The sequence below is a fragment of the Vipera berus genome (genome assembly GCF_964194415.1).
Source record: "Vipera berus genome assembly, chromosome: 13".
NCBI classification, from domain to species: domain Eukaryota; kingdom Metazoa; phylum Chordata; class Lepidosauria; order Squamata; family Viperidae; genus Vipera; species Vipera berus.
Window position 1 is genome coordinate 19,057,433 of NC_138216.1, and position 13,841 is coordinate 19,071,273.

At 50.3% G+C, this 13,841-nt stretch overlaps 1 protein-coding gene across 4 annotated transcripts in view; it reads right to left on the reverse strand.

Moving 5' to 3' along the window:
* The window catches only part of NHERF2 (NHERF family PDZ scaffold protein 2), an 89,419-nt gene that overhangs the window by 26,449 nt on the left and 49,129 nt on the right, over nt 1-13,841 (reverse strand). The window lies entirely within an intron of this gene.

A 13,841-nucleotide genomic window follows, 5' to 3' on the forward strand; every position in this document is an offset into this window, starting at 1 on the left:
CCCCACTTTGGTGCGCAGGGAGCGAGAAACTGGCTTCCCCCCTGCCAATCAAGTGTCCTCTTCAGGTTCTTCTCCAGCCACAGAGCAAGGAGTCCTTGACCTCTCTGGGCTGGGGGGCTTCAAGTGAGTAAGCCGAAAGCAGAGAGGCCTGAACTGGGTGGAGAGCGAGCGAAGCCTCGGAAACCATGTCAGCTCAGCTCAGTTGCATCCACCCTGGAACAAAAGGTGCCCAGTTGGGGCGGAGAGGCCATCACGCCTCACTTGCGACCTGAGGATCTCACCGTAAGGCAGCTTGATGTCAGGGGAGGGTCCCTGTGGCCCCTAGCTCCCTTGGGGACAAACTCTACTTTGGCAGGACTTTTTGCATCTCTGGTGGGTTGAGAGGTGTGAAAGAAACCATTGTTCCTGACGTCTGACAAAGCTTAAAGCTCCCTTGATCTCCCCTCCGAGCACAGTATGAGAGAGGCCCCACATGCACACCTGGCCCAAATATTCTGCCCTTACTCTGGCAAGGCATGCCTTTTTCAAAAACCCTCTTTTCCTGTTTAAGTATTTGCAGCAGCAGCAGCAGTCACAGCAATAAAACAATATGCAAAATATAAAAGGCATCAATAAAATCAATACAATTGAAAAGAAAAGTGTAATGTATTGGGCCTTTTACTTGAACTGTTTTCAAGTGTCTTTGAATGCTGCTTGAGATTGCTTAATTAGGGTGTCTGTGTAACAGTCGCTGGGTGCCCAGACATGCAGTCTCCAGGACGATCATTGGTTGGCTCTGGGGTGGGAATAGGTTCCTTTAAACCTATTGGCCGCCGCCTAGTGGCCAACCATATAAGTAGCTGCATAGAAGCTTCTGTTCCCAGTTCTGTTCCTATTACTACAATAAAGTAATGTTCCTGTTTGAACCCTCTCGTCTCGCCTCCTGCTTCCCAAGAATCCACCACACAACAAAAAGTAAAATCATTATCTTTACACTCATTAACCACACGGCTCCCAGGCAGGACACAGAAAGTCAGTCCTGGGCTAAAAATAGCTGCCCATCCTGGCCTTTTCAGGCAGAATAAGCAGGTAGCTGAGATTTGTCTCCAATTTTTCTTCCAATGTTTGGTCATTCAGCTCGCTGGGCCCAGGTCAGCATCTTCCTTCTCTCTGGGACAACGAGTGGGAGATAGTTGCATGCTGGGGGGAGGGGGGGCAGCAGTGGGTGGGGCCAGAAGCCAAAGGGGGACTTCTCCACCTATTTTCTCTTTGTCCAAAGCAATCAACAAACACAAATGTAAAGGGCTCTGTGTGTGTGTGTGTTGAATCCCCAGAATTTAATAATAATAATTTAATAATTTGATTTCTATACCGCCCTTCTCCCGAAGGACTCAGGGCGGTGAACAGGGCAATACACAATAAAAATCGAATACAAAAATTAAAAAACCATTAAACATCATGCCCATAAAATCAATACATATTAAAGTTAAAACTAGTTTTAAAAACCCAACCCCATCCCATCAGACCAGGCCAGCTTGTTCGAAAAAGAATGTTTTGAGATCGCGCCGGAAGGAGCGAAGGTCGGGGGCCATCCGGAGCTCAACCGGTAGGCGGTTCCAAAGGTCTGGCGTACCCACAGAGAACGCTCTCCCCCTGGGGGTCACCAATCGGCATTCTTTGATTGGCGGCACCCTGAGGAGGCCCTCTCTGTGTGAGCGCACTGGACGGAGGAAAGTTGACGCCGGCCGCAGGTGTTGCCGTAGGTAATCCGGACCCATGCCATGAAGGGCTTTGTAAGTCATAACTAACACCTTGAACCTCACCCGGAGAGCAACCGGTAGCCAATGCAGCTCGCGGAGCAAAGGTGTAACATGGGAGTATCGGGAAACTCCCAAGACAACTCGCGCGGCTGCATTCTGCACCAGTTGGAGTCTCCGGGTGGACCTCAAGGGCAGCCCCATGTAGAGAGCATTACAGTAGTCTAGACGAGAGGTCACAAGCGCATGAGTGACTGTGCGCAAGGCATCCCGGTCTACATAGGGCCGCAACTGGCGCACCAGGCGAACCTGGGCAAAGCCCACCCCTAGTCACAGCTCCAATATGTTCTTCCAAAGAGAGCTGTGAGTCTAGAAGGACCCCCAAGTTGCGGGCCCTATCTACGGGGGGTAATAGCTCACCCCCCATGGCCAATGATGGAATAATCGGAATTTCCCGGGATGCTGGCACGAACAGCCACTCAGTCTTGTCAGGGTTGAGTCGAAGCCTGTTCCTCCCCATCCAGACCCGGACCGCCTCCAGGCAGCGGGACATCACGTCGAGGGCATCACTGGGGTGGTTTGGGGTCGAAATAAAAAGCTGGGTATCATCAGCATATTGGTGATACCCAACTCCAAAACCACAAATGATCTCACCCAGCGGCTTCATATAGATGTTGAACAGGAGAGGCGAGAGAACCGATCCCTGAGGAACTCCACAAATGAGAGGTCTCAGGGTTGATCTCTGCCCCCCTGCCAACACCGACTGCGAACGTCCCAGAAGGTAAGAGGAGAACCACTGGAGAACTGTGCCTCCCACTCCTAACCCCCTGAGACGTCGCAGCAGGATACCATGGTCAATGGTATCGAAAGCCGCTGAGAGGTCTAAAAGGACTAGGACAGAGGAACAACCCCTGTCCCGAGCCCTCCAGAGATCATTCACCAGAGCGACCAATGCCGTCTCCGTGCTGTACCCGGGCCTGAAACCCGATTGGTACGGGTCTAGGTAGTCAGCTTCATCCAAGAACAAAGGGAGCTGCTGCGCCACCACGCTCTCAACAACCTTCGCCAAAAAGCGAAGGTTGGAGACCGGACGATAGTTGTTTAAAATTGCTGGGTCCAGGGCAGGCTTCTTGAGGAGGGGTCTCACCACCGCCTCCTTCAAGGTGGCGGGAAAACTACCCTGACTCAAAGAAGCAGTAATCACTGCCTGGAGCCAGCCTCGTGTCCCATCCCGGGCTGCATAAGTCAGCCAGGAGGGGCACGGGTCCAATAAACACGTGGTGGAGCTCAGCTTCCCCATGATCTTGTCCACTTCTTCAGGAGTCACAGGATCGAACTCTTCCCAGATTGAATCGACAAGGCCGCCCGTATCCTCTTCGTCAGACTCTGCCCAGTCGGAGTCCAAACCGGTCCGGATCCGAGCGATTTTGTCTGACAGAAATCGACTAAACTCCTCGGCTCGACCCTGCAAGGGTTCCTCCCTCTCCTCCTGATTAAGGAGAGAGCGAGTTACCCTAAACCAGGGGTCTTCAAACTTGGCCCTTTTATGACTTGTGGACTTCAACTCCCAGAATTCCTCAGCCAGCTTTGCTGGCTGAGGAATTCTGGGAGTTGAAGTCCACAAGTCATAAAAGGGCCAAGTTTGAAGACCTCTGCCCTAAACAGGGCGGCCGGGCGATTATCTGCGGACGCGATGAGGGTGGCAAAGTGGTTAGACCTAGCCACCCTCAACGCTGCGAGATAAGTTCTCGTAAACGACCTTAGTCGTAACCGGTCGGATTCGGATCGGCTGGACCTCCAACAGCTCTCTAGGCCCCGTCTCCGACGCTTCATCTCGCGGAGCTCCATGGGGCCCGTTGGGATCTGCGTCGGGTCAAGGGCCGCATGGGTACAACTAGGTCGAGTGCCTCTGTGGCTGCCCTTTCCCAGGCTTCCACTAGGGCATCGACCGAGCTGTGAGCAAAGGAGGCAGGTGGGGGACCAAGCGCCGTTTGGAACCGCTCAGGGTCCATAAGGCGTCTAGGGCGGAACCATCTTGTTGGCTCAGCAACCCCACGGCAGGGAGTGGTAAAACGGAAGACCATCCGCAGGAGATGATGATCGGTCCATGACAGGGGTAAATTAATTGGGGAACCCCCCCCCAAGATCATCTAGCCACCATCCGGATAGAAAAACCAGATCGAGCGTGTGACCCCCCCCCCCGTGAGTTGGGCCCAGAATAACCTGCTTCAGGTCCATGGCCGTCATGGAAGCCATGAACTCCCAAGCTAACTCAGATGATCCCCCCAGGGATGGTAGGTTGAAGTCACCCAAAACTATAAGTTTGGGGAACTCAACCACCAACCCTGAGAGGATATCGAGAAGCTCAGGCAGGGCTGCCTGAGAAGATGCAAAGGGCCCAAGGGAGCTTCCTTCTGCTGCACTCACACTGTGCAAGCCACGGTTCCTCTACCTCAACCACCTCGTCTACTCCCCTTTTAAGGCATCAGCACCCTTTTTGAAATATCAGTGGCATTTTTTACAATCCCGAGATAAACATCTGGAAAGAAGCTGCCCAGCAGCTGTTGTGGCCCGTCACAAATAGGCTGTTCCAATGCTTCTCTTTTCCAGAAGAAGCTTGCCAGCCCAGCCTCTCTGTTGTGTTGCTTTGCACAAAGGAACAGGCAAACGTGGACAGTGTTGAAAGCAGCAGAGGCTGCTGGGTTGCAAACAGGCTTCCGGTCCTATGTCTAGAGGCATCTAGATGCAACCCAGGTCTTCCTGTGCAGCCATCGATATTTATTGGTCCTCTTTTGTCCAGTGTTACTGGTGGAAAGCAAAATAAAATGAAATAATGTAATCTAATCTACAGTGGATTCCAGCATTGTAACCTATGTGATATTTCTCTTACACAGTAAATCAGATGTCCTAGGAGTCTGGATCTCATTCCAATTTTGCTCACCCCCATTTTCTCACCGTGAAAGAAAAATATGCGAAGCATGAAGTTAGACGAGTCCAAATTACAAAGGAAGGACTGAGAATCTTTACATGAAGGAAAATATTAGACATTTTTGCAAGTGGCAGAATAGTGTGGAAAGGTCCTGACATTCAGGAAATCACTCAATACTGTACATAGGAAGCTCAGAAAATCACCAAATACGTAGGAAGCAGCCTTATCCATCAGTCAGCCTTGTAATGGTTTGAGGAAATCTTGAACAGAGGGAAAAAATAGGGCACTTAAATACGGATCCTCAACAAGGGGAGGGAGGTGAGCAATCCAAAAATAGGCCTACATTTGTACAACCTCTGGAGCCATGCCATTCTATGTCATGGTTTATGGAACAAGCCATAACTTGTCTGGTCCATATAATGAGATAAGACAAACCCAAACAAATCCTATTACAGATAAGCACAAGACATGAATCTAGTTTGACAATTTTTCCCTAACAGTTTTTCCAGAATGCTGCTTCTGCAGAATTCCTGTACAGCCTGATATCACAGCACATTTAATGGGGCCGGTTGGCTCTTTGGTTGTGGTAACTGCCAAAGGGTGTCAGCTGACTAACAACCCCCCCCCCTTCCTGCACTGACTTAAGCACATGGCACTCCATTGCCTTATGTAAGCACATCAGATGGCCATGAGATGGCAGGAGAGGAAGTCTTCTCTTTGCTGCCCTCTAGTGGTCCTCCAATCTATGCAGCCTGAATAAGGCATGTTGCAGAGTCAACTGAGCCATTTTTAGAGTGTCAGCCTTACCAGATAGACCAGATGGGAAACATAACCAGGTGAAGTAATTCTACTTTACTGTAAAGCTACATTGGCAGAATCTTGCAAATCTGAAAGCACCACCCCGTGTTCTCCCACTGTCTCCTTACAACCAGAGAAACAAGGGAGGGTCCCTTGCCCCACCCACTCTCCAGCTGTGGGCTCTGCTCTCTCTTATCAGACTGGTCCCACACAGCTTCCTTCCACCCCAGCTCCCACGGTCTTTGCCACGTAAGGTTTCCGAGGGAGGGAAAGGGAGATGAAAGGTGAGCTGTGCATCACACACACGCTCCCTAGAGAGGCCAGGTAGCCTAGAGCACTGATTGGCTGCAGAGAAGAGGCCACGCCTACTGCTGGATTAAGAGCAGTAGCCTTGCACACTCTTTCCTAGTGCAAAAGACCAAAGGAATGTGAGACAGTTCCTGGAAAAAGAGACAACTTTCAGATTAGTTGGACTGTGTCCTGCAACAAGATTGACTGAGAGTTGAAGAGCAGAGGCTACACCTATTGTGAAGTTCCCAGATCGAGCTGGTGGCAATGACAGCTTCCTTGAGCAACCTATTGTTTCTTTCCCCCTGCAGAAGAAAAAGAGGCTTTGAGCAAGAGAAGGCAGTTTTGTAACTCCAAGATTAGATAATCTGTGCAAGGCAGTTCCCTCTCTTCTAGAGCAGGCAAGTCAGCAAGCTTGATTGTCTTTTGTAACTTCTATCACACAATGTGACACTGCACACCATCACAAGTGCGCACAGCTGGCTACTCTTCCCTGGCAAGTGTAACAAACCAGGATATTTCCCAGGCCTTCAGGCCAGCACGTTCATGAGGCACCACAAATATTTCCAGCCCGCCTCAGAGAATTCTTCCAAACCTGCAGAAAACAGGAAATGATTCAACTGGTTGAATAATAACAGAGCTCTGAGTTTTCCCAACTCAAAGTACACACTTCTGCTGTGTGCTAAGAACTGGAATAGACAGAAAAGCCTATTAAAATTTGTATTTGTAAAATTAATGACCAAATGGACACCTTTCAGATTATCATTAAGAGTTGTGCTTAGATTTTATTACAAGTTCATTACAAATTTATTTAGAATTTGTTTTCTAAAGCACAAGAGTTTACAGTCCTCTGCAAATTAAGACTGGATTGCCCGCTGATAATACCAAACCAGCAATTGGTTTTGTTAACCCAGCGTTGCAGCATGTTGTTTGAACCCAGTCCTTTTCATCAGGATTCTTTGGAAATTAATGCAAAATAGGAAAGATACTTTAAGCTGTAATTTTGTTATTGTTTTCTCCAAAAATCACACTGCCAACAATCTGTCTTTGGGAGCTTCTGGAGCAGCTGTGGACCAAATCTAGCCTGCAGGCCATTGGGCACCCATGCCTCTTTTGTGGGCTTTCTCCCAGAATTTTTAGCAACAGACACACCAACTGAGGAATTCTGGGACCTGAACATCTCAAGGTTGCTAAGATATAAAAAAAGTGAGTAGAGGACAATGCTAGTACCACCCAGATGCCTCAACTTTAGTTCCACAGTTTCAGCAATTGTTGGCGGGGAAACTGGCATAACCACTAAAGCAGCATAAAAGAATACATAATATGGATGGTAAACTATACTGAGAAATAATCCCAAGGTATCCTAGAAAAAAGCATCAGCAAAGCAGGCGCATTTTCTTGCCTAGACGTTATCCAGAGCTAAGCTTGACCCCAATGAGATTTTATTGTTTAACATAATTTTAAAACTGTACATAGAACATAGAATAACAGAGTTGGAAGAGGCATTGAAGGTCTTCTAGTCCAGCCCTCTGCTCGAGCAGGAGATCCTGTAGGATTTCAGTGTATGTTTCAGTGATATTACATTTTGCATTTATGTATTTTTATGCTGTGAACTCGCTGATCATCTTCTGGATAGAGAGTTGGCTTTTCTCTCCATTTTTGTTTGGATGTGTGTAAATTAAAAGGATGAGAGAGATCAGGGAATGAGAGTAGAAATGAAGGTGGCAGGGATGGGCAGGCAATAATAGTAATAACTACTACTGTGATGATGATTGTGATGATGCTTTTATTCAACAGTACAAGGGATAAAAATAATTAAGTTTCTGCTATTTTTGGGAAATACAAGTTCCTGTCAGGAATCTAGGAATTATCCAAGTCACATGGGTCCAGCAAGGTGTTTTTTTTGCAAATGCACAGTTGATATACACAAAATAGTTCTTGTAAAAATGTATTTACTCTGTTATTCCACCTAATAGTCCATTAACTATAAGAATGACTTTGTAAGAACTTTTTCATCATCCATCCATTTGATCCCTAGATCTCTACATTTTGTAATTTTCCCCCAGTTCTGTACCCTTGACCAGGGGTCGGCAACCGGAAAAAGGAAAAGAGCCACTCAGAACCGGTTCCATCACACAAACAAAAAAGTGGGAGCCACAAAAAGTGCGCGTGCGTGCGTCCACTCACGCACATGCGCAAAAAACATTTTGCGCATGCGCAAAATGGGAGGCACCTGCACGGCGACGGGTCTCCCCTTTGGAGAGGTGCGCGCCGTCCCGTCCAGAGACCTGCCGCATTCGTCAAACAGGGCCAGGCCGGCGCGCACAGGGGGGAGGGGGCGACGGGGGCTTTTGTCCTAAGAACAGCGGCTTTTAAAAGTGGGAGGGTCGGAGCGCCGCGGGCAGGTCCGGAGAGGCGGGGGACGAAGCCCCGCTTGCCTGGAGGGGGGGCAGAGAAGCGAGTTGCTGCAGCCCACCTTGGGCGGCTCCCACCCTTTGTTCAGGCGCCAGCATCCCAAAGAAGCCTGGCCAGGAAGCCCGCCCCCCGCCCGCTTTTCCGGAGGGGGGCAGGAGGGAGCACGTCCCTCCCTTCTTTGTCTGCTCCGCGGCTACCCTGCAGGAGGGGAACAACGCCTGGCCCCGGCGCAGAGGGCGAGAGAGGCGGTGTTTGGGCCGGGCCAGAGGACGAAGCCGGACCGTGCGAGCTGCGCTCCCCCTTCCCTCCGAGCAGAAACCCGGTCCTTGCCGCTCCCGAGGATCTGCGAGGCTGGGGGAGCCGCCCTTCCCCTCGTTTGCCCCGGCGGATGCTCCTGGCGCTGCTGCTAATGGGTGCGATTCCAGCCGGAGGTGTCAGAAAGCCGCTGCCGTCGTTGGGAGAGGTGCGCGCGCACTCACCAAACCGCCGCCATCCCGTCCGGAGACCTGCAGCGTTCGTCAAACATTTAAGAACACGGCAGCTGTGCAAACGGGATGGCGGCCGGGCTTCTTTGGGATGCTGGCGCCTGAACAAAGGGCGGGAGCCGCCCAAGGTGGGCTGCAGCAACTTGCTTCTCTGCCCCCCCTCCAGGCAAGCGGGGCTTCGTCCCCCGCCTCTCCGGACCTGCCCGCGGCGCTCCGACCCTCCCACTTTTAAAAGCCGCTGTTCTTAGGACAAAAGCCCCCGTCGCCCCCTCCCCCCTGCGCGCGCCGGCCTGGCCCCGTTTGACAAATGTGGCAGGTCTCCGGATGGGACGGCGGCGGCTTGGAGAGGTGCGCGCGCACCTCCGCCCTTCGGAAAGGTGCGCGCACACCTCTCGGAACGGGCGGTGGTACTCTCCATTTGGAGAGGTGCGCGCGCACCACTGCCCGTTCAAAGAGGTGCGCGCGCACCGGGCGGCTGGGAGCCGCAGGAGACGGCTCAAAGAGCCGCATGCGGCTCCGGAGCCGCGGGTTGCCGACCCGTGCCCTTGACTGTACTGTCTCTCTGGGGTTGCCAAATCTACAAAAATTATTCTTTTCAATTATTTATAAGACTTGTTTGCTGCCCATCTCTCCTAGAGGCGACTCTGGGTGGCTTGCAAAGATCAAAAGCCAAAAGAAAATTCAAGCAATAAATAATCATAATAATCCTTGGACGTAATCCCCAATTAGGCCTCTTGAGTGCAATCTCAAAACAACTGAACTCCATCAACATCGAGAAAATCACCATCAGTCAAGGCAGCGTGACTCAGAACAGCTTACATCCTGCAATGATACCTCTAAAAAACTGTCCCTTTTTACAATCCTATAATCTCTTAATTTAGAATAGAGCCGAGTGACTGGATGGAGTTGAGCATTTACTGGCCGGATGCCCTTCCTGACATCTAGGCAGAGTTCTGGGCAGATATGTTCTCTTTCCCCCCTAGAAGAGAAACATCTGCTGCTACCTAGGATTGACCTCTCAACCTTCTGAGTGGGTGGCGAGCATCTTCATCTCTAGGCCACATAATACTTCTAACTCCACAAAGCATCAACATCTGCTTATTTCAGGTCCTTGGGAAGGACTCTGTAGGTGGATAAAAATGCCAAATCCAGTCCGAACATTTGGTTGACTGTGCAACGAACCATATAATAATTTACAATTAAAAGATGGGAGGAAGGGAGCAGGATCTCCTCATAATCTGTCAGCTACCTCCAGTCTGGGGCCCAAAGACAACTATTGTTATATCTATAGTGTTGTGTTCCAGATGGCAATCAATTTGCATGCCAAAGTCCCCTAAAATGTCAATATCTTCATTTGCAATAAATTTATCAATGTTGTTTCGTACCACATTTGGGAAAGTTGGGAATTGAGTGTTTTTCCATAGATTTCAAGGGATCATAGTGGTTGTTTGTTTGACAGGTAGGTAGGCTGATTTAACTGATTCACCCAAGTGACTTGGGGTAGCTTAAAAGATTAAAGACAAACTTCCCTGCACCCCAGCATAAATCCCCCCCGCCCTGGGGAAAAATGCTGAACTATGAACCAGCCAGAGCAGTGGAGCTCATCTCCTGAGCTGCAAAGTCGCGTGGTCGCACAGAGAGACAGACACTTGAGCTGGGTAGTATTTCTTTTATTCGGATCAGGAATGAATCTGAGACAAAGGGGTTTACCTGGTGTTTCTTATACCTGTCCAGTTGAATGATGGCCAATAGAATTGAACCTGGGCTTCCCGCCAGTGCATGTGGCCAATAGGTTTAAACCCTGGCTTCCCGCCAGAGCTGACCATGCCGGGGGCTGTCAAACTTGCTCCGTCCGGCTTTTCCCGCCTCAGCGGTTATCGCCTGGAGCTGACCAGCCCCCTGCTGCGCTGGCATTTCCTGTGTATGCTAGCAGCATACACTACACCCCTTCCCCCATAGTGAGGATTTTCCTCTGTCATACCATCTCCAACTATATACACATATTTACAAAACATGGTTACAATGGATACACTTGTTGATCTGTTGCCCCCTTATGAACGTACATAGTCAGCGAGGTAGCTTGGCGCTTTGTGTGGCCTACTTGACCTTCTTGGTACATGTACTTCCGGAGGTATGGTGGCGTGGCTATTCATTCCTTCCTGAAGCTCCTGTTGAGGAAGGTTGCTGTGTGTCTGTGTGTGTGATTTGCTGATTCCTGGTGACTGCCTGGTTTCTCTATCAGACTCCTGCCTGTACAGGGGTTGCCATTGCTCCCCCCCAACCATCCTCCTTGGTGAATGTGTTTGTATTGGCTTTTGTGTTGGATCTTCCTCCTCACCCCCCAATGTGTCCTCTGCCCCCCTTTCAGGAGTCCTTTTCCTCAGTTGATCCAGATGCCTTTTCCACAGGAGTCCCCCCTCCACCCTTACTCTGTAGGAAAGGGGCCCTGTTTGCTCTATAATTTCCCCTGGCACCCATGGATAACCCGTACTGTAGTTCCTGGCCCAAATGAGGTCCCCTGAGGTAAAATGTGTCTTGATGTTGGGGTTCCTCGTGTCTGCGGCTACTCTGTCTGGATGGAGCCTGTCTAAAGTTGTAATGAGGCGTCTCCCCCATCTGAGTTCCGCTGGGCTTTTGCCTGTGGCAGTGCAAGGTGTTGCGTGTTGGTGAAGGAGGAATGTGGCTAGTCTTTGCTTCCAATCTCCCTGTACTATGCGCTTGAGTGCATCTTTTGTTGTTCTCATGAATCGTTCTGCCAATCCATTACTGGCAGGGTGGAAGGGGGCCGAGGTGACGTGTCTAATCCCCAAGGTCCTCAGGAACACCTGGAAATCCGAGGAAGTAAATTGCATTCCATTATCTGACACGATTACATCAGGCAACCCATGTGTAGCAAATATCCCCCTCAATGCTCGGATGGTCCCTGCTGATGCCATGCTGCTTACAGGTACCACCTCAAGCCATTTTGAATGACTATCCACAACTACCAGAAATGTGTGACCTTGGAATGGGCCAGCGTAGTCTATGTGCACCCTGGACCAGGGTGAGTGTGTTTCCTCCCACTTATGGACTGGTGCATGTGGTTGTTCTGGCCGTGTCCTCTGGCATGTGTAACACCCCGCTACCTGTGCTTCTATCTCCTTGTCCAACCCTGGCCACCACAGGTAACTCCTTGCTAGAGCCTTCATTCTTACTATCCCTGGGTGTCCTTCATGTAGTGATTGGAGAACTCTTTCCCTGAGCCTTGTGGGAATTATGACTCTGTTTCCCCACAAAAGGCACCCTTTGTGTGTGGACAGTTCAAACCTTCTTGAGAAGTAAGCAGTGAACTCTTGCCCTGGTGATTTGTCTTGCCACCCACTACTCACCCACGAATGAACCCTGCTCAGAACCTTGTCTTTTGGTGTCTCTGTGGCTATGTCCTTCGCGTTGAGGGGGCATTCTGGCAGTTCTTGGATTGCCAGGATTTGGGCAGCCGGTGCTGGGTCCGGCTCCCTGTCCATTAGGGGCAGTCTGCTGAGGCCATCAGCATGCCCCATCTCCTTCCCTGGTCTGTGTATCAATTTACAAGAATATGCAGAGAGAAAAATTGACCATCTTAGCATTCTAGGTGACAAAATCTGTGGTGTTTGTTTCTCTGTTGTGAATAGTCCTAATAAAGGTTTATGGTCTATGAAGATTATGAAATCTCTGCCATACAGGTAATCATGAAATTTCTTTACTCCAGCAACCACTGCCAGTGCCTCCTTGTCTATCTGGGCATAGTTCCGCTCTGCAGCTGACAGGGTTCTGGAGTAGTAGGCGATGGGAGCCTGAGTTCCATCCTCCTTGAGATGGCTGAGCACTGCTCCAATCCCATAAGGGGATGCATCGCACGCAAGACAGATTGGCTGATCTTCCCTGAAATGGGTGACAGTGGCATTGCTTGCTAACATGTTTTTTAGTGTTTGAAATGCTTTTGCATGTTTGTCAGTCCATTCCCAAGGCGCTTGCTTGTCCAGTAGCCTATGTAGGGGTTCTGCAATTGAGGCTTTGTGAGGCAGGAATGTGTGGTAGAAATTGAGGAGCCCCAAGAACGCCTGCAATTCAGGCTTGTTTTTGGGAGCAGGGGCTTCTTTGATTGCCCTCACCTTTGATGCAGATGGGTGGATGCCTTGAGCATCTATCCTGAACCCCAGGAATTCTGTCTCTGGGACCCCAATCCTGCACTTTTCCCTTTTGAGTTTGAGACCTGCCCCCCTGAACCTCTCAAGGACCGTCCTTAAACGGGTCGCCAGCACGTCCGGGGAGCTGGCTGCGATCAGGACGTCATCAAAATAAGGGCAAACCCCTGGTATTCCCTTAAGCGTCCTTTCCATCACCTCCTGAAATATCCCCGGCGCTACGCTAACCCCAACCTGCAACCGGTCTACCCGGAACGCTCCCTTGTGAGTGATGATCGTTTGTGCTCTAGCAGCCCCTGGGTCTACCGGCAATTGCTGATAAGCTTGGGCGAGGTCCAATTTAGCGAACACCGACCCACCTTGTAGGGATGCTAAGATGCTGCTGACTGCAGGGACCGGATAGGAATGGGCACTTAAAGCTCGATTTATAGTCCCTTTATAATCAGCACAGATACGAATTTCCCCATTTGCTTTAATTGGAGTTACGATGGGAGTTTCCCAATCTGCTCCATCAACTGGTGTTAACACCCCCTGGTCTACCAGCTTATCCAATTCCCGCTCTATCTTTTGCTTTAACGCGAATGGAACACGCCTCGCCTTCATCCTTATGGGTTGTACCTGGGGATCTAGTCTAAATGAGATTGGGGGACCCGTGTACTTTCCCAACTGCCCATCGAACACGTCCGCGAATTCCTCGCAGACTGCTTCTAGGGACAAATGGCTCTGTGTCTGATTAATCCCTGTGATTTTGATGCCCAAGGCGTTAAACCACCCTAACCCCACAAGGCTAGTCCGCTGGCCCTCGACGACCAACACACTTAATTTACCCTTGAATCCCTTGTACTGCACCCACAACAACGCCTCCCCCCGGATTTTGATCGGTGAATTTTGAAAGTCAGAGAGGGTCAGTCTGGATGTCCTCAAGGGACCCGTTGGCCGCTCCGCTTGCAAATGTCTAAAAACGTTCTGGCGGAGATGATGGATACGGCTGACCCTGAGTCCAGCTCCATCAAGCAGGGGACCCCTT